This window comes from Carettochelys insculpta, chromosome 5 (genome assembly GCF_033958435.1).
Source record: "Carettochelys insculpta isolate YL-2023 chromosome 5, ASM3395843v1, whole genome shotgun sequence".
Taxonomy (NCBI): Eukaryota; Metazoa; Chordata; order Testudines; family Carettochelyidae; genus Carettochelys; species Carettochelys insculpta.
Window position 1 is genome coordinate 123,749,966 of NC_134141.1, and position 24,843 is coordinate 123,774,808.

Sequence of the window (24,843 nt, forward strand, 5' to 3'; positions counted from 1 at the left end):
AGATCTCATCCAGGTGATTAGCAGAGCACCCACAACCAGCAGCCTGTGTTTCCGCCTCGGTGCCGTGAACAACGTTTATTCCACACATGGGTGGGAAAAACTAGAGGCAAGATTGACTGTGAGCCCACAAAAACAGCTTTTTTTATTTCAGCATAAGGTGGTGGCAGTGTCATGAGCACAGCTGGACAGGCAAGATGTCTTCTGTCTGAGCTGGTGGCAATCTTAAAAGACACGCTTCAGGGCCCAAGTCTTGTGAGAACAATTTGAGTAGAATCCTCACTCCTGAGGCACCCTCAGACTTGAATCCCAGTTAACCTAAACCCCATATCTCTAATTAATAATAATATTGTATTGCTAGTGCGAAATAAAAATGATTCAGCTAGCCAGGGAAAAAGAAATATGCACACAAGACCCAGTCATGCAGCTCTTTTGGAATCAGACGGGTTTATCCTGCTCTCCTCAGCACCAGCAGGTGCTCAGAGATACTCTACTAACTTCAGTGGAGTCGCTCAGGGTTTACACCGCTAAAGCTGTGAGCAGTCTATCCCAATGGCTGTTTCCTTCCAGTAAAGGCAGCAGTAGTGGGCACAGATGTGATCAGCTCAGTAGCACAGGGGTGACCAAAAGCCAGATGAAGTCCCATTGATCTCAGCTGACTTTAGGCCAAGTCTCTGTTCCATTTATCAACAATCTCTGTTGAAAGAAAAAAGCCAACTGATTGCTATAAAATTATTACAGAGCAACAAAAGTGTCACTCCCCGGTGTAGCCCGTGGTCATGTTTAAAGAAACACTTTTTTTATGGCTGTTCTGAAGAAAGCAATGAAATATTCTGGAGGCACCTAATATATCTCTAATGAGGAAAAATAGCTCATTTATCCACTTTGCAGCATAATGAAACATACCAGCCACTAGCCATTTTTTAGAGCAGTTTTGTTTTCTCCATGGGTAGAAATCTGGCATGAGCAGCAAATTACCTGTGACTTACCTGTGCTGTGGCCAAGAAGCCTATTTACCACCTGCACCTAAATTTGTTGCAGTTTGGCACCTCTCCAGCCAGAACAAACATCAAGGACAAAGTCATTTATAGGGTAGCTTAGCCATAACTGTCGCACACACTTGTTTGTAGCTGGGAGACAATACGGTGGTGAAACTGAGCCCAGACGGCTGTAAGAAGGTGCAGCAGCAACAGAAGAATGTTTTTAGTGCAGCATTTATTGAGAGCCTGCTTCCTCCCTTGAATGAAATGCAAAAGCTACTGAAGCACTCCTAGAAGAAGAGAAAACACTCTGAAGCTATGGACCGGGGCAGAGGGGTAGGATGAAAAATTATGCAGGTAAGGGATGACTCAACCAAACAGCACCAGTCAAGGAGCTAGACCTAGTGTCAGAAAGAAAGTGTTGGCCCTTAGCCAGCTGCATAGCTGTACACTTAAATGCACACATTATGCTTATGGGACTATACACATGCATGCCCCTGAGAGATTCCGAACCACCATCACCATCCAGTTCATATCCCAGTTGACAGCCCAAACCTTCGTTCTATCATGGGCCACATCCAACCTCCATGAGCTGGCACTGAGAGCAATGAATTGGTAGGCGACTGTGCATATGGTACTTATTGCCTCTTACTGGTTTCAGAAGAATTAAGCTGCGTTCTGATAGCTGACCTTTCAGACATAGGCTTGCATGTACAGACCCTTCTCTAGGATGCAGGAATCAAATCATTGCCTGTAAAGAGGTGATTTATTAACAAAACAAAAGGTAAAGTATACAGATAAAGGGGTAAAGCATACTTCATTGCTAGGTGTTACAGAGCAACTTAAAAAAGGTGGATGAAAGCACAGAGAATTGTTTCCCTGGGATTCAGTTTAGAAGGTACAGAGTACGGGGGAATACATCAGCCAGCCTGAGGAGTCCCACAACGAACCCAAAATAAACAATAGCCTCATTGTGTCTGACTAAACATTTCCTTTCTACTTACATATCTGTATGCCCAGATCTCTTTGCCACTTGGATATTTACCTAATTCATTAAGTCTGCTTAGGCTTAAAAATCTCTGTCTCAACTCCAGCCAGACAAAAGAAAGACCCCCTCAGCAGGTACCTGCTTCAATTCAAAATATCCCTCTCTGTTCCCACTGGCTCACCTGGCTGCTTGCCAGCAGAGAACCTACACTTTCTGGGTTAACCCTTTACAGGCATTCATCCATAATATATGGCGCATGTGCTTGTCCTCAGAGAGTTCAAGCCTCCTTGGGGACACACATGACTGGCTAGATCCTATGAACAAATGCTCTGCTCTGCTCTCTTACTCCACCCTCTGTTTTTATTCTTTCTTTCGCTTTCTTTGTCTAGTTTGTGTATCTTCTCGTTTGCCCTTTCCTCTCTCTTCCTTTCTTCCTGTGTTCATTCTTGCCTTCCCCCCTTCATTTGTTTGTTTGTCTTTCTTTCATTCCATCTTTCATTCATTTATCCTTCTCTCGCCCCCTGCATTTGTTTAGAGAACATTTTCAAATCTATAAACCCATTACAGCCAAGAGCCAATGCTCTGGGCCTGTGGATGTGGCCAGTCCCAGAGTCCAATAACAGGACTTATTTGGAAAAAAAAAACATTGTCAGTAATGTGGAAATGGGTTGGCTTGAGGGTAAAATTTATCATCATTACCCTAATATCATCTCAAGCCCTGGCTGTAGCAGCACTTAAAGAAGACACCGAGGCTTAATTCAGTCAGTGCAGGGGAAGAGAGATGGAGGAAGGGAAGTATGATTTATGATGGAAATCAATGCAATCATAATACTTTATGCTTGTAAAATGGGGCTGTTCCAACAGAGCTCGTGGAGCACAGAGGTCTCTTCCAAAAATTGTGGCAAGATAAAGAGGGACGGGAAGGCTGCCTTGAGATTGTGCCCTGATTTGGGAGGTGGATGGTGGCATATTCTGGTTGCTATGGCCAGTCTGCTCTCAAATTCCAGCAGGGTGGCATCTTACACATCTTGAATTCTGAGGCCAGGTCTACACTAGGGGAATAAATCAATTTAAGATGCACAATTCCAGCTATGGAAATCATGCAGCTGGAGTCAGAGTATCTTAAATCGATTTTTGTCGCCATCCCCACAGTGGGAGGTTGACAAGAGAAACTCCCCCATCAACATCCCTTACTCTTCATGACTGCAAGAAGTACCCGAGTCAATGTTGGCATCCTGAGCATTGGATTTAGCATGGCCCCATCAGGTGCGCTAAATTGAACCCCGGAAGATCAACCGCCAGCGTGTCAATCTTCCAGGAAATATTGACATGCCCTGAGTCTACAGGACAATTTTGGGATGTTCTCCTGCCCTCTGCTGAAGGAGCGTAAAAAAGCAAGGGAAGAAAGGAGAAGAGAAGATAAGAAATGCTAAGCTGTTTGCCATGAAAAGAGCAAGTCATGAAGGGAGTGGTATTTCCAGTAGAAAGATGAAAGAAACATTGGGGAAGGTGCACTTCTAATGGATTCAGGTTTAAATCTAGGAGTTTTACCAGCTATAATTTGAATCAGCACATCTGCTTAAGTGACACTCAAATCAAGAGAAGAAAGTGGGGATGGCTAGGCCACACTCAGAAAACCATAATCCAGCATAGTCTGTCAAGATCTCAAATGGAACCCACAAGTAAAATGCGAAAGAGGAAGACCTTGGACAACATGGAGAAGATCTACTGAGATGGAAGGACAATAGCTGGGGTACTCCTGGAGTCAGCTATAAGTTTTGTCCCCAAAGAAAGTGAAGTGGAGGAGATGACCTATGCTCCACCCAAAGTACAAGGGTTAAGTCAAATAAATCAAACATCAGAATACTTGCAGATCTGGGTTCCAGTTCCTGACAAACAAGATGATGATCTACTTCTGTACCTGAAACTCTGGGTCCTGTCAAACCCCGCTGTTTACACTAGCAAAGTGCAAAGCCCATGCACAGTTAACGCAAAACTCCATGCACAGTTTGATCATTTCAGCTTTCATGCAAGTAGCATGCCTTGTGGAGGGCTTTCTTGCATTTGTCGTGAATGAGCCTTGTAGCATACCGATTTGTCCCTTGCACGACCAGGATGGGAGTGCTACCACAGTTCTTCCTGAAGCTAAGAGTCAAGGAATGCTGGCAAACACCATTATATATAGTGCTCTGCTGCTAGCACTGCTGGTCAGAATGGGGAAATGAAGAGTCTCTTAGGGAAATGAAAAAAAAATTATAACTGGTATCACACCCACACAGCATGTGAGTTACGTTAAAGATGGAACTTGTGATTCAAAGAAGAGCAGGGAAGTGAATTACCTCTTTCAAATGATGGCCAAAAATGTCAACAAAACTTTTTTTGTCATGAAAACAAATAAAACCTTAGGATGATTTCAGGAAGAAGGTCTTTTGATATGCCCAGCGGAAATGGACATTTTTCAGCCAGTAGTAGTAGTAAGCCTCTTCCACTCCCACGTCTTGGAGCATAGGCCATTGACAGCCATTCACTAGCATCCCCTATCCTGGGTGATCTTTTCTAGTTCTGACCAGGTGTACCCCATCTTTTTAGTGTCTGCCTTCAGGTATCTACGCCAGGTGTTTCTTGGGCACCCTCTTTTACTTGTTCCTAGTGGGTTCCGACTTGCAGCTTGCCTTGTGATGTCAGTGGTTGGTTTTCTAAAGGTATGTCCAATCCATCACCATCTTCTTTTCCTGATTCTTCTTCAGCAGGAAGTTGGTGAATCAATTGCCACAGATCTTGGTTATTGATGATGTATGGCCAGTGGATCTGGAGGATGTTATGGAGGCAATTATTGATAAACATCTGGATTTTTTGACAGCCCTCTTTGTTTTCCACGTTTCTGCTCCAGACAGTAGGACCGATTTAACACTGGCATTATATAACCCGATCTTAGTCTGAGTTCTGATCTGCTTGGAATTCACGAGAAGAAAGACTGTTCTTGCTTTCCCAATCTGCACTCTCACATCAGCATCAGTGTCCCCCTCTTTATCGATGATGAGGCAGGCAGGTATGTGAAGACTTCAACTTTTTCCAGCACCCTGCCAGCAAGTAGGACTGGCTCTGTGCTATTAATGTTGATTGTCAGGATCTTAGTTTTTCCCTTGTGGGTGTTCAGTCCAACGGTAGCTGAGATGTTGGCAATGTCTGATGCTTTCTCTTGCATCTGTTGTTGGCTGTGGGACAGAAATGCCAGATCGTTGGCAAAGTCCAGGTCACCCAGCTGGGTCCACAGTGTCCACTGGATCCCATTTCTTTTCACTGCTGTTGTTGCCTTCATGACCCAGTCTAAACCAGGAGAAAAAGAAATGGTGACAACAAGGAGCTTTGCTGGACTCCGGTCTTCACTTCAAAGCTCCTTGTGAACTGTCCCCCATGGTAAACTTTGCAGGTCATTCCTTCATAAGAGTTCTTAATGAGGCTGACTAACTTGGTTTGTATGAAGTAACGCCAGAGCAGCTGTCAGAGGGTTTACCAATGTACACTGTCAAAGGCTTTCTCGTAGTCAATGAAGTTGAGGTAAAGTGGTGAATTTCATTCTACAGATTTCTCCAATATGATTCGTAATGTTGTGATCTGGTCAATGCATGACGTATTTGGTTGAAAGATGGATTGCTGGTCTCTCAACTCTGGGATCAAACTTCTGTCAGTGCCAGGAAAGATCTTCAGCTGAATCATCCTGGAAAGAATTTTTCAGCCAGCTGTGCCTAAACTTTAAAATATGTTTTTTAAAAGTTTTCTCCAAGTGGAATTTTTGACAGCGATTTGTGAAGGAACAATGGGAGAGAGAATAATTCAGACAAACCAGTTCACTGCTCTTGAAGTTTGAAATAAATATCACCTCCATTTTCGTATTGCCACAGGCAGGCTTGTTCGGTCTTCCTCTTTTTTTTTTTTTTTTTTTAAATCCACAGTCAGGGAACTGCTTCTTTGTATCAACTGCCTTTTGCTTTTCCATGGCAGTGATAAAGCAGAGAAAATGAAATTTCCCATCTAATTTTTTTTTCCTTTTCATAAGGTGACAGGATTGTCTTGCAATCTAGATTCATATACAACACTCAAACACTGCCTTAGGACTTGTGTTCTAATACCCCTGGATAAACGTGCTGGAATATATCCATTGATTCGTAAATTTTAGTGCTAGAAGAGACCATTGTGATCATTTAGTCTGGCCTTTTGCATAACACAGGCCACAGAACTGCACCCAGTAATTGCTGCAGCAAACCTATAGCCACATAGACGAACAGAGCTTTCTTTCCTCCCCCAGCCCTCACACCAGTCAGTCTTGATGGACTGGATATGAATTATGTGTTTTCTGTTGGACAAATTTATGAGCAAGATTATGTGGCTGCTGTCCTACATGGCAAGTAGGTCTCTTTTTATGTTGATCTGTTTGGAACTGAATTCAAAAGAGCTGGTCTCCTTTCATGCTGGGTGGCTTTTGACAAGTATGTGATACAGCTGAGTAGTTGGCCTGGGGAACAATCCAGTGCAGGTTGGAAGGACCAGATGGAATAGAGTAAATCTCCTCTTCCCTCTCCACCTGTGAAGAACTCCACCTGGATTGCATAGTTCCTACCAATGGTTCCTGCTTAGAACCAGCAGAGCAGAAAATGTTCTGGTCTTGAAATAACTATGAGATGATTTGGCCCTGTCCTTCTGGCAGCTAAGGAGGAGGGGACAAGAAATGTCTCCCTTGGCTCTGTAGGGTCTCAGAACATTCAACAATTTGCCAAGTGGGGTCCTTGAAATGAGGCCTCACAAGGACGAAGCAATACTCAGAAATATGCAACACAGCTTGTGCCAGCACCTCAAGAACAGGACTTATCTCTGAGCAATTTGTGTTGGGCTAGCAGGAGTGCCTCTTACAGCAATTGACGGCTTATAAAGGACCCATACTTTGCGCAAGGTGCAAGGGTGGTTAAAGTGGTGAAAGGAAGAGGGAGGTGCTATGTCTGTCTTCTTCACTGTATCCCCCTGGTCCTCACAGGCCAGTGATGGGTAGGGCTCAGCAGTGGTGAAGAACCTGCTTCCCTCCCTGGTTTGACATTTTCAGCTGAGCTTTACAGGAGGTGATCCTGGGTCGGTCACTGGGTTTTTCTCTTTTGGACTCCCTGTTATCTCACTTCGGGACTGAGTGATATTTTCAGTTCTGCAAAGTTTCCTCCCCCCCACCAGCATCCTGCTCCCCAGTGCAGACAAGTCTGTCTCACTCTCTTTCTCAAACACACACACACATAATAAAACCCCCTCCCCCACAGCAAAAGAGTGCCTGAAAATTTCAAAGCAATTTGAGTTGGCTTTTCAGATGATTAATGTAGACCCTGAAGATAGATGCATGACTTGCCCTTTCCTTCCTTTATCCTAGCTCTCTTTATTTACCTTGTGGACTGTGATGAATCTGGTATTTTGATATATTTGTTGTATTTGGAAAAAATGAATAAAAAATATAAGATGAAGGCAAGCGAAACACCCATCTCGCAAAGAGATTTACTCTGGGCACTTGGATGTGGTTTGGATTTGCCAGATGCCTTCTCAAATGATGCTGTCACCTTAAGGAACTCCAGCATGGTTTCAGCGTGCTGTCACAGCTATCTTGCCTCTAGAAAAGTTTGCAGTAGCTCCAGGCAGACCAGGGAGAAAGAGGTCTGTGGAATGAATCCAGAATCTATGCACACTGCGCCTATATGCACATGAAAAATTCACCACCACATAGACCACACACAGAAATATGTCACCTTGAAGGCAACATAGTACATATGCACCAGCCATGTCACCATATGTAAACACCACATAGATATAAAATTACCACATACAAATGCTCGTGCCTATAAGCTCAGTTCTTCTCTCACGCATGTTTGCATATGAGCACAAACACACACAAGAATATTACCAGAAGTTCCTCAGTGGATGAGAAGGGAAAAAATCCTATTACACAGCCTGACTGATGTGAAATTTTTAAGTACAGTCCATAGCTGTCACTCGAGAGCTCAGGGAGTAGGCCTCTGTGGGTCTGAGAGTTAATCAGTAATTCATGGACAGGGAATGAAAACCTCTACTGCTAAGGATCAAATCTCAGCACTAATTTCTGACTTAGCAAGAGAACTATGCCAAGCACCTGCCCAGACAGCTGAATTGCATTTCATTTACTGTCCTGCAGCTTTGCATTGACTGAAAAGCCGTTGTGCGTCCTACTTGCTCTGTGGTGTCGTTGGCACAAGTTGGTTTGATTGGGGTGCAGAACAAAGCACATGCTCATAATCTAACTGAAGGGTTTCAAGTCTTGAGAGCTGCTTCTTGTTAATCAGACAGCTGGTGATTCATGATGTTATTTCTTAGTACATGTATTGCCACAGCACCCAGAACTCATGGTGTAGGCACAGTACACAGAACAAAAAGCCACAATCCCTTCCTGGTAGAGTCTACAATCTAAGCATAAGATGAGCCAATAGATGGATACAGGCAGACAAGGGAGTACAGAGAAACCATCAGACAGTATCAGTGAGTGTCTCAGAGGGGGGTCTCTGGACACAAGCAGTCCAGTCATTGTCAAGTCGTGAGGTTTTCATACGTATCACAACAAAGGAAAATTTTGAGCAGGGCTTTGAAGATGGGTGATAAGAGACGTTGCTGATGTTTGTGGGGGTGGGGCATTCGGCAGTGACAGGAGCAGCATTCACAAAGTGGCCCCAGCCAAAACTGACAGTACTGCCAAACAGGGAGCCCATGTGGCCAGGAAAGTGGCATGGGGTTTTGGAGCCATTTGCTTGTAGGTCAACAGTTTTCTTCCAGGAGGACAGATTCCAGTTCAACCAAACAATGGGCCATATTGTGGGAACTACTGGGGAAGCTCTCTGACCCAAGTCGGGCGGACTAGATCATTGTAAAAGTCCCATCTGTCTGAAACGAGTTGAATCCCGCCAGGTTGGGAAGCCATTCCCAGGCAGCTGCTCTTTGCTACCATGTGCCAAGTTAAAAAAAAGGTTTCCTAGCTATCGAGTGGCCTCCCCACAAAACCACTGGCACTGATTGGTGGTTTCTGCTGGCTCCTCCGCCAGAAGGGTAAGCTAACGGAAGCCCCAGTGTTGTTACCTCTTTGGAGGTTAATGCTGCAGTCTGCCAGCAAGGAGAAAGGTGGGGTGCCTTGCATCATCCTGCTGATTAATAGAGGGCTTCAATCTCCAGGGCTATCAATCCAGCAGTTTCACTAATAAGAAAGTCATTACAAACGTACCCAATAAATCCAGGTTATTAATTGCTGCCTCCTGTACAGCATGTGGCACTAACTCCGAGCTTGATTTCAAAAGTTGCTGTAAAGCTGCTGGGATGTACAGTGAGGAGTCCTGTGGCACCTTAATGACTAACACATTTATTTGGGCCTAAGCTTTCATGGGCTGGAGCCAACAGCATCCGCTACCATAGATCCAACGTACTATAACAAGGATTTGTTCTTCCCCATGTAGGAATGTTCTGAGCAGCATTAGCTAAGCCAATGGGGAAAATGTCTTTTGGTGGTACAGCCATGTCTACCTGGGGATTTCTCAGCGCAGCTGTGGCTCTAGAGGGCGACTTTTCACACCCTGGCTGACATAATGATTCCAATATCAGTTGTAAGGGTAGAACAACTGTCAGAACTCTGGGAACAGACATCTGTGATGTCCTCAAGACAAGGTGGCCTTTGAGGTGCAATTATCCCACCTTTGTACAGGGACCATTTGGAGAGCTGGCCATGGCTGTGACTCAGCCGAAGAGGCTGATGAGTGACAGTGTTATGGGGGGGGTTGCATTTTTTTTTCTTTTTTAAAGGCTTGACACTTAAGATGCTGTCTGCAGGCTATGTTGTGTGCCATTTTTAAAGACAGCGCTCTTAATAAACACCGACAGGGAAGTGGGGCAAGAACAGACACAAGTTGTTTCGGGCGACTTCTGTCAAGCAAACAGTAATGCAGCAGGATTAGTGGCAACTCCCTCCATATTGCAGGGAGCAAGTCTCCCGCGGATGAAGTGCTCCAAGCATTGCAGTGAGTCCTTGATCTTGCGGAGCAGACATGAGGAATGCCTCGTTTCTTTGCTGTCCCTCCATGTCCAGCCAAGGGTTTGGTGTGGGGATGGTGGTGTGTTGATTTTCATCCTTCGGGCATCTCAATGAGCCCCAAGCTGAGTGGTCCATCCTCTTCCCTGTGCACCTCACCACCTTCATTCTGCCCATGGAACTGGGTACGCCTTTAATAGTGCAACTGCAAATAGTTCACTAATGGGAAGGCAACATTTTGAGCTAGTGAGCCATTAACGTCATCAGTTCCATCAAGTGCAATCAAGTCTATGCGCAATGCAGACTTAAAAGAGCAGGGCCCACTGTCCCTTTAGAAAACACATTTATTTAGATCAAGCTGTCACTGAAATTGCCAGCTCCAATCATTGCTCCAGCATGGTTATTTGGTCAAATGTGACGGCTGCTTACAGTATGTTGTTCATCTCCCCTTCCTACTTGAGGGAAAGGCCGTAGGACAGTGGTCTGGGACAGCTGTTCCAGGTAAAATCAGCCCTCTTCCCCTGCTGCCTTCCACTCCCGAGTTGGAGCAGTTTGGATGGTGGTCGGTTTCAAGAGGAGTGCAGCAAGGCTTGGTTCTGGGGCCGGTGTTGTTCGACATCTTTATTAATGACCCAGATGAGGGACCAGACTGCACCCTCAACAAGTCTGCAGATGACACAAAGCGGGGGGAGAGGTAGATATGTTGGAGGGTAGAGATAATCCAGAGTGACCTGGATAAATTGGAGGATTGGGCCAAAAGAAATCTGATGCGGTTCAACAAGGAGAAGTGTAGAGTCCTGCATCTGGGACGGAGGAATCCCAAGCATTGTTATAGGCTGGGGAGCAATTGATTAAGCAGCAGTCAGTGGAAAGGGACCTAGAGGTGATGGTGGATGAAAGGCTGGATATAAGAAAACAGTGTGCCCTTGTAGCCAAGGCTAATGGCATATTAGGGTGCATTAGGAGGAGCATTTTGAGCAAATCTAGAGAAGTGATTGTTCCCCTCCATTTGGCACTGGTGAGGCCGCATCTGGAATACTGTGTCCAGTTTTGGGCCCCCCAGTATAAAAAGGATGTGAATGTGCTAGAGCAGGTTCAGAGGAGGGCAACAAAAATGATTAGGGGGCTGGAGCACATGACTTATATGGAGAAGCTGAAGAATTTGTGTCTGTTTAGTTTACAGAAGAGGAGATTGAGGGGTGATATAATAGCAGCCTTTAACTTCCTGAAGGGGAGCTCTAAAGAGGATGGTGAGAAACTATTCTCAGTGGTGACGGATGGCAGAACAAGGAGCAATGGTCTGAAGTTACAGAAGGAGACAAGTAGGTTGGATATGAGGAGAAACTACTTCACCAGAAGGGTGGTGAAGCATTGGAACGCGTTGCCTAGAGAGGTGGTGGAGTCTCCATCCCTCGAGGTTTTTAAGCCCTGGCTGGAGAAGATCCCGGCTGGGATGACTTAGTGGGGGTTGTACTGCTTGAAGCAGGGGGCTGGACTAATTGACCCCCTGAGGTCCCTTCCAGCCTTATGATTGTATGATTCTATGACTGACAGCACAGAAGAGCTACAGGTCCATTTATCCAGTGTGCTGGGACACGGTTGCACCTCTCGTGCAGTACAAAGCAGCCCCACGTCCCGAATGGTCCTCCTCCCTCACAGGGAGTCCTTAGTTGGTGTAAATCAGCTGTCCTGCCTTTTGTGCTCCCCCTGCTTATGTCTGCTGGCATAACGGGGCCAGGCCTAGAGTTCTCCATCCCGGACAGCCGGAACAAACCATATCAGCCACTGGCAGCCAGTGTAAATCAGAGTAGCCATTATATTGTGGGCTAGCTCAGTCACAGAGCTAGAGACTGCAAACATAGTGTACAGGTGTCATTGCTCCCCTCCTCCTGAATGGTGCTAAGGACGTCTGGGCCACAGCACAGGATCTAGGCCAGCGTTCACCACCTGATGGGGAAATTGCAACATCTCAAGCAAGAGCCTATCCCTGTGAGATTTCCAGTAAACTTGTCCTTTCCAGTGGTTGGAACACTAACCAGAGAGTCAGAAGTCCTGGCATCTATTTCCACCCCTGCCACTAGCCTGCCATGTGACCACGGGCGACTCACTTCCCCTCTTCTTCGCCTCACTCCTTATCTATCTGGATGGCTAACTCATTGGGGCAGGAGCAGTCTGGTGCTGTTGGCCTCTTACGGAGGTCATAACACAGGGCCTGGCATAGTGGCTCCTATTTACATGTTACCGCAGTAATCATAAGGGTTCCTTTCCTTGCACTGTGTTGCGCGTCTCCAAGAGCAGGGGCATTCTTCACCAGCCAGGCCCAGTGCAATATTGCCGTACACCCCTGGGTCCGACATGAAACACCCCGCTCTTTCAGTCCCAGATCCAGGCCTATCAGTACAGGCCCTGCCTGTTTGATAGCGCTCCCCAGTTCTGACCTATGCCCTCCCCAACTAGACCAAGCACAATTTGGCTAAAGCACTTCAGTCCAGACTTGTACCAGCCCTCACCCCATTTCTTCCCTGGACCATCTCACGGCTCTGCCAGGAGTGTCTCCTGGAGCAGGGCTTGGTGCTTCTTCTCATGTTTTTCGTCTCTCCAGTTGGTTCTCTCAAAAGAACCCAATTCCTCAAAGCACCCAGATTCTCACGCATCCTGCAATCCCTTCATAAGCTTGGGGCAGTCGGGGTGAGGAGAGCTTTTCAAACATGCCTGGCAGGTCTCACTGCGAGTTTCCTGCCGATATCAGTCATCCTCTCCTCCCCACAGCTCATAGAGAAAGAAAGGCTCTGCGGTGCCATCTCCCAAAGCAAACCAACCTAGAGCAAAAACAAAAGGAGCCCCAGGAAATCTCCAGCTTTTCCTCCAGCTCCTCTGCATTTCAGGCCTGGCAAGGACTGGCTTCTGCTTTCCGAGTTTCTTCTTGCTCTGTCAATGAAAGCACGACATTAAACAGGAGTCTGAAATAGCCTCTCTCCTCCATGCTGTTTTTATGAAGTATATAAAATAACTTAATCAGACCCATACCGAGAATCACACACGCACACCTGAGATGAAAGTGCCTTGCGTTCATAAAGAAAGATATAGTGCTAGTGGCATTTCACACTGAGGTACCCTGGGACCATCACAAGTCTTGATGAGACCAAGAGAGCTCAATAGACTTTCCAAACCTAATTAGTACTTAATGATCTGGAGAGACACGGATGTCCATCACCTCCACTTCAGCCCCTCCGTTCTTCCTCAAATTCTTAATTAACCTTTAAAGAGATGATGGGCTGATGCGTTTCCTAGGATATCTCATTGATTTCTTTCACACACACACACCTGTGTGCACGCACATATAAAAGAGTCTTCTGTAAATCTCGCAGCCTGTGTGTATTCCATCCCAAGGCCCTGCTGATCAATGTTTATTAATGAATCAGTACCTTGAAAATTGTTAATTGATGGCAATGTACACAATGTTGTCTGGATTTTAACCTTATTCATCATTTAAATATGGTGGAGGGTGGTGTTAATTAATAGCACAAAACCAACGCTGGATCGTTCCACTATGGATTTGGGTGGGTGGGTGAGAATAATCATAGGAGCAATGGCCAAAAAACGTGGTGCTTAAATTTTGAAAAAAGAGAGCAAAAAAGTGAGAGGAAATAGAGCCAACGTCAGTGTGGCTTTCAAGATGACTCACTTTGCTCTGCTAATGAAATAAAAATTTGCTCATGAGCTTATATAATATTTTACTATTGTGTCATATTTAATCAACTCTGCGTTTTAACAAGCCAAGAAGAAAGGGAGGGGGGAGCTGCTAGGAATGGAGTGAAAACAGATTAATAAGTTTTGAAAAGTTAATAGCCAAGTTTTCAGATTAAAAAAAAAAATCAATGTTGGTAGCTGAATTCACCAGGGAGAAGATGACAAATGGAGAATGCCTTGCTTAAAGTTCATTTAATAACAATCTAAATACGTGGCGGCAATGTAGGATGTGAGGCTAACAGCTGCATTTTTTCCAGGCTTCTTGCCTTCTCTGTCTTCAGCGGTTGTTTGTTCTGAGAGCTAGAGCCTCAGTGACTGCAAACTTATCTAGGTCATTTAATCCATTACCATGGCACCACCCAATTTTCATGTATTTATCCTCCAAGGGTGAGGTGGGGCAGGGCATTGGGTCTAAGTTATTTACAGCAAATGCTCAGGGCATTATACCAATGGCGAACTGAGGCATAAAGTGGCTGTGTGATGTGTTCAAAGTGGTGCAAGAAAGGACTATCCCAAATCTGTCTCACTGCAGCAGCTTGGGATGAGGTGAGAAGGATTTCTCCATGGCCACTGCAACTCCAGCTGGGGAGGGGTGCTTGCTCCCAAGCAGGGGCAGGTCCAGATCCAGGTTCATCTCCATCCTTAACTCCCCAGTCAATCAGCTAACTGTGCACTTTCCCTGGCTCCCTGGCAAGGATGCACAGCTGGCAGTGTCCCCGTACAGATTGTCTAAAGTGTGTGTGGAGGTAGGAGTCTCGAGGTGGGGGCAGTCCCAGATGGGGAGAGAAGAAAGCCCCTGGCTAGTCGCTAGCACCTGCCTGGTGATTCTGTCTCATTTCTGTATGGTGTTATAAGAAGCAATCACCTTCACGGCACATTCCATTTTCCTGGCATAACCAAACCCTGACCTCACTTCAAGGAATGATTAGAGGATACCAAATATAGAATCATAGAGTCATAGGGCTGGAAGGGACCTCAGGAGGTCAGCTCGTCCAGCCCCCTACTTCAAGCAGGATCAACCCCCACTTAGTCATCCCAGCCAGGACCTTGTCCAGCCGGGACTTAAAAACCTCGAGGGATGGAGAATCCACCACCTCTCTAGGCAACGCATTCCAATGCTTCACCACCCTGCTGGTGAAGTAGTTTTTCCTAATATCCAACCTACATCTCTCCCTCTTCAACTTCTGACCATTACTCCTTGTTCTGCCATCTGACACCACTGAGAACAGTTTCTCTCCCTCCTCTTTTGAGCTCCCCTTCAGGAAGTTGAAGTCTACTATTAAATGAGGTGGTGCTAGCTTTGACCCCTTAGCAGGAGTTCTTCACCAGATGGATGGACAGACAAACTCTTTCAAATACTAGATTACCTAGGGGCCTCACAGTGTCCTACCCTTGGCATACACTTAGTGTAGATCTACACTAGACCTGAAAGTTGATTGCAATCCCAGCGGCAGGCTCCTGAGAGGGATTGAGCGCTCTCAGTGCTCTATACTCCATGGGTGGTGGACTGCCTTTGGCACCTTGTAGACTCAAGTTCATGCCTGAAGACAAGACACAACCCTCCTGGTGTTTGGTGCTGCGTCAGCTTCGTCAGGGAGGAAAGCAGGATAAAGTGGCTTTGTGAAAGCAGGAGAGAGATCGGCATTGTACTCGGCATGTGATGGAGAACAGATGGTCAGGTGGCTAAGGCGCTAGACTGGGACTCAGGAGAACTGGCTTCACTTCCCATTGCTGCTAGTAACACACTAGACAAGTCATTTGAACACTTGGTGCCTCAGTTTCCATCTCTGCAAAATAGGCATAATAGTGCTTCCCAACCATCCAGGGAGGGTAAATGCATGAATGCCTGGGAAGTGCGCCAGTACTGCTGCGGGGGGTGGAATAAGAAATGGGAAGCTCTTCTTAGCAGAGGGTGCAGTGGAGAAAAGGGGTTAAAGGGAACAGCAAGGAAAGATAATATGGAGGAGGACAAGAAATGGCGGGGCAGGGGTGGGTGCTGCTTGCAGGGGCTACCAGGAGCAGTGTCCCCCTATTTTTTATATCTGGGGAAGAATAAATTTTGTTATGTGCACCAAGACATGTGCAGATGTCCACCACTAGTCAAACCACACGCTGCCCCTGTTGTAGGAGCTCTGCTCACCAGCTAGGCAGAAACTGAATCTGTCCTGGGTGGTTGTCTAAACTCTCCCCTCCCAGGGAACACCGCCCAGAAGGGCAAGGAGGAGGCTATTAAAATTTTGGCAGGGGCACTGGGGGTGGGGCATCTCTCGTGTGATGCCAGGAGTCATCTACGGGAAGGGGAGCCATGGACTAGAAGGATTCCCTGGGTCATCGAGTTGAGGAACTCAGCAGTTGCAAGGGGTGTCAGATGAAATGAGAAAGCAGCCTTGTGGACAGGGACTGACCTGTCCAGAATGCTGACAGAGAGAATCAGAAGTGTGGAATTGTGCTTCTGGTTTGAATTACATGCACAATTACAATGTCAGCAAATCATTGCCTGTCACCCTACTGGGGACTGTGTGAAGTCCATATAAAATGCACCCCGGGGTTACTGATGGCTTGCCGGGTTATCCAGGGCTTTGAAAGAATCTGCATGCGTTTAGAGTTCTCCAGTTGGCAACACAGTCTGTGTGCAGTTTCAGGGTCTGGTCTGCTGATTACACACTGGCAGGCTTTCTCCTCCTGGAATCCAGTACCCAGAATTTAAAACCCAAACACCTAACTCAAAGGTCTTTTCACTTCCCTTTGCATGGGACAGTGGCAGCTGCAGTATCTGACAGCAGCTAAACATATTGAAGGGAAGCCACTTCCAGACACTATTGCTTTCCTCTGTCCCTTTCAACTGCCTCCTGTTATGGTCACTGCAGAGTAGAACGGAGAGCTCAAAATCTGAGAGCCACATATTTTTAACCATTAGCATGCTGGCCTGTTTGAGCCAACTAAACGTTTAGAAAGAGGCTGGATATTGCTTAGTTCCAGGACTCTGGGGGTTAAGTTGTATTTATGCCATGAACTTGGGGATGTGATGTTGATGAAGGTGATCCAAGTCAAGCAGGTTTAAATGCTGGGAAGATTTAGGGGCAAGATTCACCTCTGTAAAAAGAGACACTGGAATGTTATAGACTAGACCTGGAGCTTGCCAAGGGCAATGCAGAGCAAAGAGTGAGGGGCTGGTAGCTGTGGGAGTGTGCTCTGAGTGGCAGCCCACAGCCAAACATGACCACAAAACAAGGCACTGACTTTGTTGTGGGGATTAGCTTGTGGTCTGCCCTGACGTGTTACCAGAGTGATCTGGAAGAGCGAGGTCTGGATATAGGTTGTACATAAGAAGATGGTGTGCCAGTAGGTGGCACTTGAGAGTGTGCAGCGTTTGCCATAGGCAGTCTAGATCCAATGTTGTAGTGTGCTGCATTGGCTTCCATTGTCCAGCCCTTTCGGGGGTGCATTCAGCAAGCGCAGCGCGGTGTAAAGGTTGGAGGTTCGATTTCTGCCTCAGCTGCTAATTCCCTGGTAGTCTCTGAACAAGTCGTATCACCCTGTTTCCCAAAATGCCCGACTCGTAAGTGTTTTGGGGCAAGGACGGTCTCTGGCTGAGTGAACACATGCCTAGCGAAAGGGCCAGGGGGTACCATCCTGGTTGTCTTTTCTACCACTGTCATGTAGCTCAGTGTTCCACAACCAGTGTGTCTGGCACACTGGTGTGCTGTGAAGTGGCGTGGAGCGTGCCTCAGAGCTGCCCGCTGGGAGTACCACCTGCCTCGTGGTGGCTCTGGGGTGGCAGCGGCTCTGGTGAGTCGCTACCGTTGAGTTAGAGTGGGGGGGAGGGGTGCCTGGCTTTGCAGGAGGGTCGGGGGTTTGGGTAAAGCAGGGGGCTGGGGGTGCCTGGTTCTGCGGGAGGGGACTAGGTTCTATACATGGGGTGTGCTGTGAGAGTGCTGAAGGGGGCCCCGGGCTGATAGGGTTGCTGAGCACTGCAGTAGCTAACAGTAATGCAGTAGGGATGCCAGTCGCAATGCCCTCGCATAGGGCCGCCCTGGGTGTCAGCAGTGCGGGGGAGGGCTAAATCTGCTGATGTGGGATTCTAACACGCAGCCTCAGGGCAAAAGGGCACCCTGCTGGGTGTCTTGAAGCCGATGGGCATGCTTGGCAGGAGGGAGCGCTCAGCCTGGCATTGTTCGATGCAAGAGAGGAGACCAAGTGGGAAGGAACAGATCTAGATACTGACTCCCGAAGCAGCTGAGCCCATTTTGCCATGCCCCAGAACGCCCACCTGTTCCTGCCCTTTGCATAGCCTTTGAACCAGGCCCAGACCAGGAAGTCTGCATCTGCAGGGAGTGAGTTCCTCTCTGATGGGGAAATTTCTTTCTGCTCGTTGCAACCCATTCCAGACCTCTTTGTGCCTGGAGTGGCACAAGGAGGACAGAAGCTGATCGGGGAATCTTCCCCTTCAAGCAGCCATCCTCAACCACTCTTCATGGGCATCTGGCAAACCTGTGTCTTCCCCTCCTCCCCTTCTTTCCTTTCTTCATTCCCTGGGTCCTTGTCCCGCTCGTGGTACCTTATCCCTTTACCTTCATCCTCCATCTCCATCCTCTTACTGTCCATTTGCAATCTACTATACCCTCCCCCCACCCCGCAAGCTGTTCTTCTGTCCTTCAGACCCCATCTCAGCAAACCAGCCCTGGTTAGCTAGCCAGGTATGGGCTTAACATTGAGCACGTGCTTAAGTGGATTGCTGAATGAGTCATAGGCTGCATATTATCTAGGGCCAGGGCTGTCACCACACCTGTGGTTTGTATAGAGCCTCATGCACTAGGATTGTGACTAACAATTATAATACTAATAAACCGTACATTGTCACCTTGAAAGAGCAGCAGGCGTGAGCTGGTTAGATGTAATGCCAAAGGGGATTTCATCTCCATCTTTTTGTTACTACGCTAAAGGCTGCGGGCTTGTATGAGCCCAAAATGTATGTCGAGTCAACTCCCAGTCTGCATCTCAGGGCTTCTCTGGAACCAGAGTATTTGTTGAAGTGGAGTAGAACAGTCATTACAAATGCTAGTCATTAACGCTATGAACTTTCAGATTCACCTGCCACGGCGGCAGGAGCAATTCAACAATGTCATTCCCTAAGCTCTGACGGTGGGGTTTTAATGACATTGTTCTATTAAAGATCTTCAAATCAACCATTTGAGAGCCGTCTGGCTGCTGTAGTCACAAAAATAATAATGCTTCGACCTTGCCATCCTCTTCCATCTCACCGTCCTAGTCCTGTTTGGAGGCAATTATTCATAACGTATACATCCTGTGTATAAGCTGCAGCCAGTCCTGCTGTTACAGCAGTTAGGGGAGCAATAGAACCTAGGTGGGCTTTGCCAGCTCCTTCACACTGCCCTTTATTCAGCACTTAGACGTGGCAGTGATGATACTTTGCAAACGCTTAGAGGAGGTGAGATTCTCTTGTGATGCGCTGAACAGTCACCTGGCTAGTTGTACAGTTTAATGTGGGAAGGGATGCCATGTCATCAAGTCTGAACACCTATGGGTCACCTGTATGCAGCGGGCTTGTGTGGCTGCCCAGGAGAAATTCAGGAGCTGCCCAGCTCATTAGCAGTGCGCCCATCACCCCCCACAGTGGGCAGCATGTGTTTCTATTGGTGATGCACATCCACACATGCCTGGGTGCATGTAACAAAATGTATTCTGTGCCCTCTTGAGGACCCTTCCCATTCTGTATTTGATGATTCTGTGAACTGTAGAGCACTTCCTTTATTCTTGAAAAGCAGCTTCTTCTGATCAGGCACATGACAGCTGGTTAACAGCACACATCCGTACTAAGTAACAACCTCATAAATAATTCTCCCTCTTTGACTGACTTGTGAGTTCTTTGAGGTGAGGAGTGTCACTCGTTACTTTGTTGTGGACAAAATGAAGTGCTGAAGTTATTTGGGACCTTACCATGCTGCTGTATATAAATAAATAACAAGCAGAAGCATGGTTTCCCAGTGCTCATAGGAAACAACTGGGAGTAACCTGACATCGGTTATGTACTCAACGTCACATGGCAAAGAAGGATACAGAGCCTGACTGCTTTGTTCATTATTTGTTTGTATTGTGGTAATGCCTCGACTTCCTAGTCAGGAAATCTAGGCCCCATTGTGCAAGATGTTGTACGAACACATAACTATGAGATGGTATCTGAGCTGATTGGCTTACAGTCAGAGTTCTTGATGAGATAGCAGGTAGTTGTTTGCAGTGTTGTTGTAGCTATGTTGGTTCCAGGGTGCTAGAGACAGAAGATGAATGAGATAATATTTTGCATTGGACCAACTTCTGCTAATCAGACACAAGAATAAGTTCTGAGAGATACTGAGCTCTTCATCAGCTCTGGAACTGAAGATCTTCATGTGGAATGAACACTGGTGTCTCTCATTAACAGAAGTGGATCCTCTGAAAAAAATTACAAAGATGGACGAAGGAGATGGACATGTTGAGAGTCTCTGGGTTAGACTAAGAGGGGTAAAAAACAAAGGTGATGTCCTGCTAGGAGTCTACTACAGGCCACCTACCCAGGTGGAAGAGGTGGATGAGGCTTTTTTTAAACAACTAACAAAGTCATGCAGGGCCGTGGATTTGATGGTGATGGGGGACTTCAACTACCCAGGTAGATGTTGGGAAACTAATACAGCAGGGCACAGAATATCCAGTAAATTCTTGGATTGTATTGCAGACATTTTTTTTATTCCAAAAGGTTGAAAAAGCTACCAGGGGAAAGCTGCTCTAGATTTGATTTTAACAAAAAGGGAGGATTTGGTAGAGAACTTGAAAGTGGAAGGCAGCTTGGGTGAAAGTGATCAGGAAATCATAGAGTTCACAATTCTAAGGAAGGGTAGAAAGGAGAACAGCAAAACAGAGATAATGGATTTCAGGAGGGCAGATTTTGGTAAACTCAGAGAGCTGGTAGGTAAAGTCCCATGGGAAGCAAAACTGAGGGGAAAAACAGATGAGGAGAGCTGGCAGCTTTTCAAAGAGACATTATTAAGGGCCCAAAAGCAAGCTATCCTGCTGCAAAGGAAAGATAGAAAATATGGCAAAAGACTGCCTTGGCTTAACCAGGAGATCTTGCATGATCTCAAATAAAAAAGAAATCATATAAAAAGTAGAAACAGGGACAAATTACAAAGGATGAATACAGGCAAACAACACAAGAATGCAGGAGCAAGATTAGAAAGGCTAAGGCACAAAATGAGCTCAAATTAGCTACAGGCGTAAAGGGAAACAAGATTAAATGATTTCTTTGCTTCAGTCTTCACGGCTGAAGATGTTACAGAGGTTCCTAAATCTGAGCCAGCCTTTTTAGGCGACAAATCTGAGGAACTCACTCAGATTGAAGTGACATTAGAGGAGGTTTTGGAATTAATTGATAAGCTGAATAGTAACAAGTCCCCAGGACCAGATGGCATTCACCCAAGGGTTCTGAAAGAACTCAAATGTGAAATTGCGGAGTTATTAACAGTGGTTTGTAACCTATCCTTTAAATCCACTTTGGTACCAAATGACTGGAAGACGGCCAATATAACACCAATATTTAAAAAAGGCTCTAGAGGAGATCCTGGCAATTATAGACCGATAAGTTTAACATCAGTACCAGGCAAATTAGTAGAAACACTAGTAAAGAGTAAAATTGCAAGGCACATAGAAGAGCACGAATTGTTGGGCAAAAGTCAGCATGGTTTCTGCAGAGGGAAGTCGTGTCTGTCTAATCTATTAGAATTCTTTGAAGGGGTTAATAAACATGCGGACAAGGGGCACCCAGTGGACATAATATACCTAGATTTCCAGAAAGCCTTTGACACGGTCCCACACCAAAGGCTTTTATGTAAATTAGGTGGTCATGGGATAGGAGGAAAGGTCCTTTCATGGATCGGGAATTGGTTAAAAGACAGAAAACAAAGGGTGGGAATAAATGGTAAATTTTCACAATGGAGGGGGGTAACTAGTGGTGTTCCCCAGGGCTCAGTCCTGGGACCGATCCTGTTCAACTTGTTCATCAATGATCTGGAAAATGAGGTAAGCAGTGAGGTGGCAAAGTTTGCAGATGACACCAAGTTGTTCAGGACAGTCAAAACCAAAAGGGATTGTGAAGAACTACAAAAAGATCTCAGCAAACTGAGTGATTGGGCAGCAAAATGGCAAATGAAATTTAATGTGGGTAAGTGTAAGGTAATGCATGTTGGAAAAAATAACCCAAATTACACGTACTACATGATGGGGTCAAATTTAGCTACGACAGATCAGGAAAGGGATCTTGGAGTTATAGTGGATAGTTCTCTGAAGACATCCACGCAGTGTGCAGCGGCAGTTAGTAAGGCAAATAGGATGTTAGGAATTATTAAAAAAGGGATCGATAATAAGACAAAAGATATCATACTTCCCCTATATAAAACTATGGTACGCCCACATCTCGAGTACTGCGTGCAGATGTGGTCTCCTCACCTCAAAAAAGATATATTGGCATTAGAAAAGGTTCAGAAAAGGGCGACTAAGATGATTAGGGGCTTGGAAAGGGTCCCATATGGGGAGAGGCTAGAGAGACTGGGACTTTTCAGTTTGGAAAAGAGGCGATTGAGGGGCGATATGATAGAGGTATATAAAATCATGAATGGTGTGGAGAAAGTGAATATAGAAAAATTATTTACCTTTTCCCATAATACAAGAACTAGGGGACACCAAATGAAATTGATGGGTAGTGGGTTCAAAACTAATAAAAGGAAATTTTTCTTCACACAGCGCACAGTCAACCTGTGGAACTCCTTGCCCGAGGCGGCTGTGAAGGCCAGGACTCTATTAGGGTTTAAAAAAGAGCTTGATAAATTTTTGCAGGTCAGGTCCATAAATGGCTATTAGCCAGGGATAAAGTATGGTGCCCTAGCCTTCATAACAAGGGCAGGAGATGGATGGCAGGAGATAAATCACTTGTCTTCTGTTCTCCTTCTCTGGGGCGCCTGGCATTGGCCACCGTCGGCAGATGGGATGCTGGGCTTGATGGACCTTTGGTCTGACCCAGTATGGCCATTCTTATGTTCTTATGTTCTTATGTTCTTAAGAAGGCTTTTTATAAATATATTAGAAACAAGAGGAAGACCAGGGACAGGGTAAGGCCATTGCTCGGTGAGGAGGGAGAAACAGTAACAGGAAACTTGGAAATGGCAGAGATGCTTAATGACTTCTTTGTTTCGGTCTTCACTGAGAAGTCTGATGAAGGAATGCCTAACATGGTGAATGCTAGTGGGAAAGGGGTACGGTTAGAAGTTGAAATAAAAAAAGAAAAAGTTAAAAATCACTTAGAAAAATTAGATGTCCGCAAGTCACCAGGGCCTGATGAAATGCATCCTAGAATCTTCAAGGAGCTGATAGAGGAGGTATCTGAGCCTTTACCTCTCATCTTTTGAAAATCATGGGATACAGGAGAGTTTCCAGAAAACTGGAAAAGGGCAAATATAGTGCCCATCTATAAAAAGAAGAATAAGAATAACACAGGAAACTACAGGCCAGTCATCTTAACTTCTGTGCCAGGAAAGATATGGAGCAGGTAATTAAAGAAATCATCTGCAAGCATTTGGAAGGTGGTAAGGTGATAGGGAACAGCCAGCATGGATTGGTAAAGAACAAATCATGTCAAACCAATCTGATAGCTTTCTTTGATAGCATAACAAGCCTTGTGGATGGGGGAGAAGTGGTTGATGTGGTATACCTAGACTTTAGTAAAGCATTTGATACAGTCTTGCAGGATATTCTTATAAAAAAAAAACAAGGCAAATTCAGTTTAGATGAGGCTACTGTAAGGTGCTTGCATAACTGGCTGGATAACCATAGTCAGAGACAGCAACGAAGGGTCCTGAGACACCTTATAGACTAACAGAAAAGTTTTGAGCATGAGCTTTCGTGAGCACAGAGTCACTTCATCAGATGCTGGTCTTGGAAATCTGAGTAGATGTTCATGGTTCTCAATCCTGCTGGAAAAGTATAACAAGTGGAGTTCTGTAGGGGTTTGTTTTAGGACCGGTTCTGTTCAATATCTTCATTAACGATCTAGATATTGGCATAGAAAGTACGCTTATTATGTTTGCAGATGATACCAAGCTGGGAGGGGTTGCAACTGCTTTACAGGATAGGGTCATAATTCAAAATGATCTGGATAAATTGGAGAAATGGTCTGAGGTAAGTAGGAAGAAGTTTAATAAGGACAAATGCAAAGTGCTCCACTTGGGAAGGAACAATCAGTTTCACACATACAGAATCACAGGGCTGGAAGGGACCTCAGGAGGTCAGCTAGTCCAGCCCCCTGCTTCAAGCAGGATCAACCCCCACTTAGTCATCCCAGCCAGGACCTTGTCCAGCCGGGACTTAAAAACCTCAAGGAATGGAGAATCCACCACCTCTCTAGGCAATGCATTCCAATGCTTCACCACCACCTGGTGAAGTAGTTTTTCCTAATATCTAACCTACACCTCTCCCTCTTCAACTTCAGACCCTTACTCCTTGTTCTGCCATCTGACACCACTGAGAACAGTTTCTCACCCTCCTTTTTAGAGCTCCCCTTCAGGAAGTTGAAGGCTGCTATTAAATCACCTCTAAGTCTTCTCTTCTGTAAACTAAACAAGCCCAAATCCCTCAGCCTATCCTCATTGGTGTTGTGCTCCAGACCCTTAATCATTTTTGTTGCCCTTTGCTGAACCTGCTGTAGCAAATCCACATCCTTTTTATACTGGGGGGCCCAAAACTGGACACAATATTCCAGAAGTGGCCTCACCAGTGCCGAATACAGAGGAATAACTACTTCTCTAGATCTGCTGAAAATGCTCCTCCTAGTATGCCCTAGTAAGCTGTTAGCCTTCGTCGCTACAAGGGCACACTGTTTACTCATATCCAGCCTTTCATCCACCATAACCCCTAGGTCCCTTTCCATCGTACTGCTGCTGAGCCAGTCGGTCCCCAGGCTGTAACAATGCTTGGGATTCTTCTGCCCCAGGTGCAGGACTCTACACTTCTCCTTA

General features: G+C 45.9%; 1 protein-coding gene across 47 annotated transcripts in view; it reads left to right on the top strand.

Annotated features, from left to right (window-relative positions):
- The window catches only part of CELF4 (CUGBP Elav-like family member 4), an 860,865-nt gene that overhangs the window by 430,249 nt on the left and 405,773 nt on the right, over positions 1–24,843 (top strand). The window lies entirely within an intron of this gene.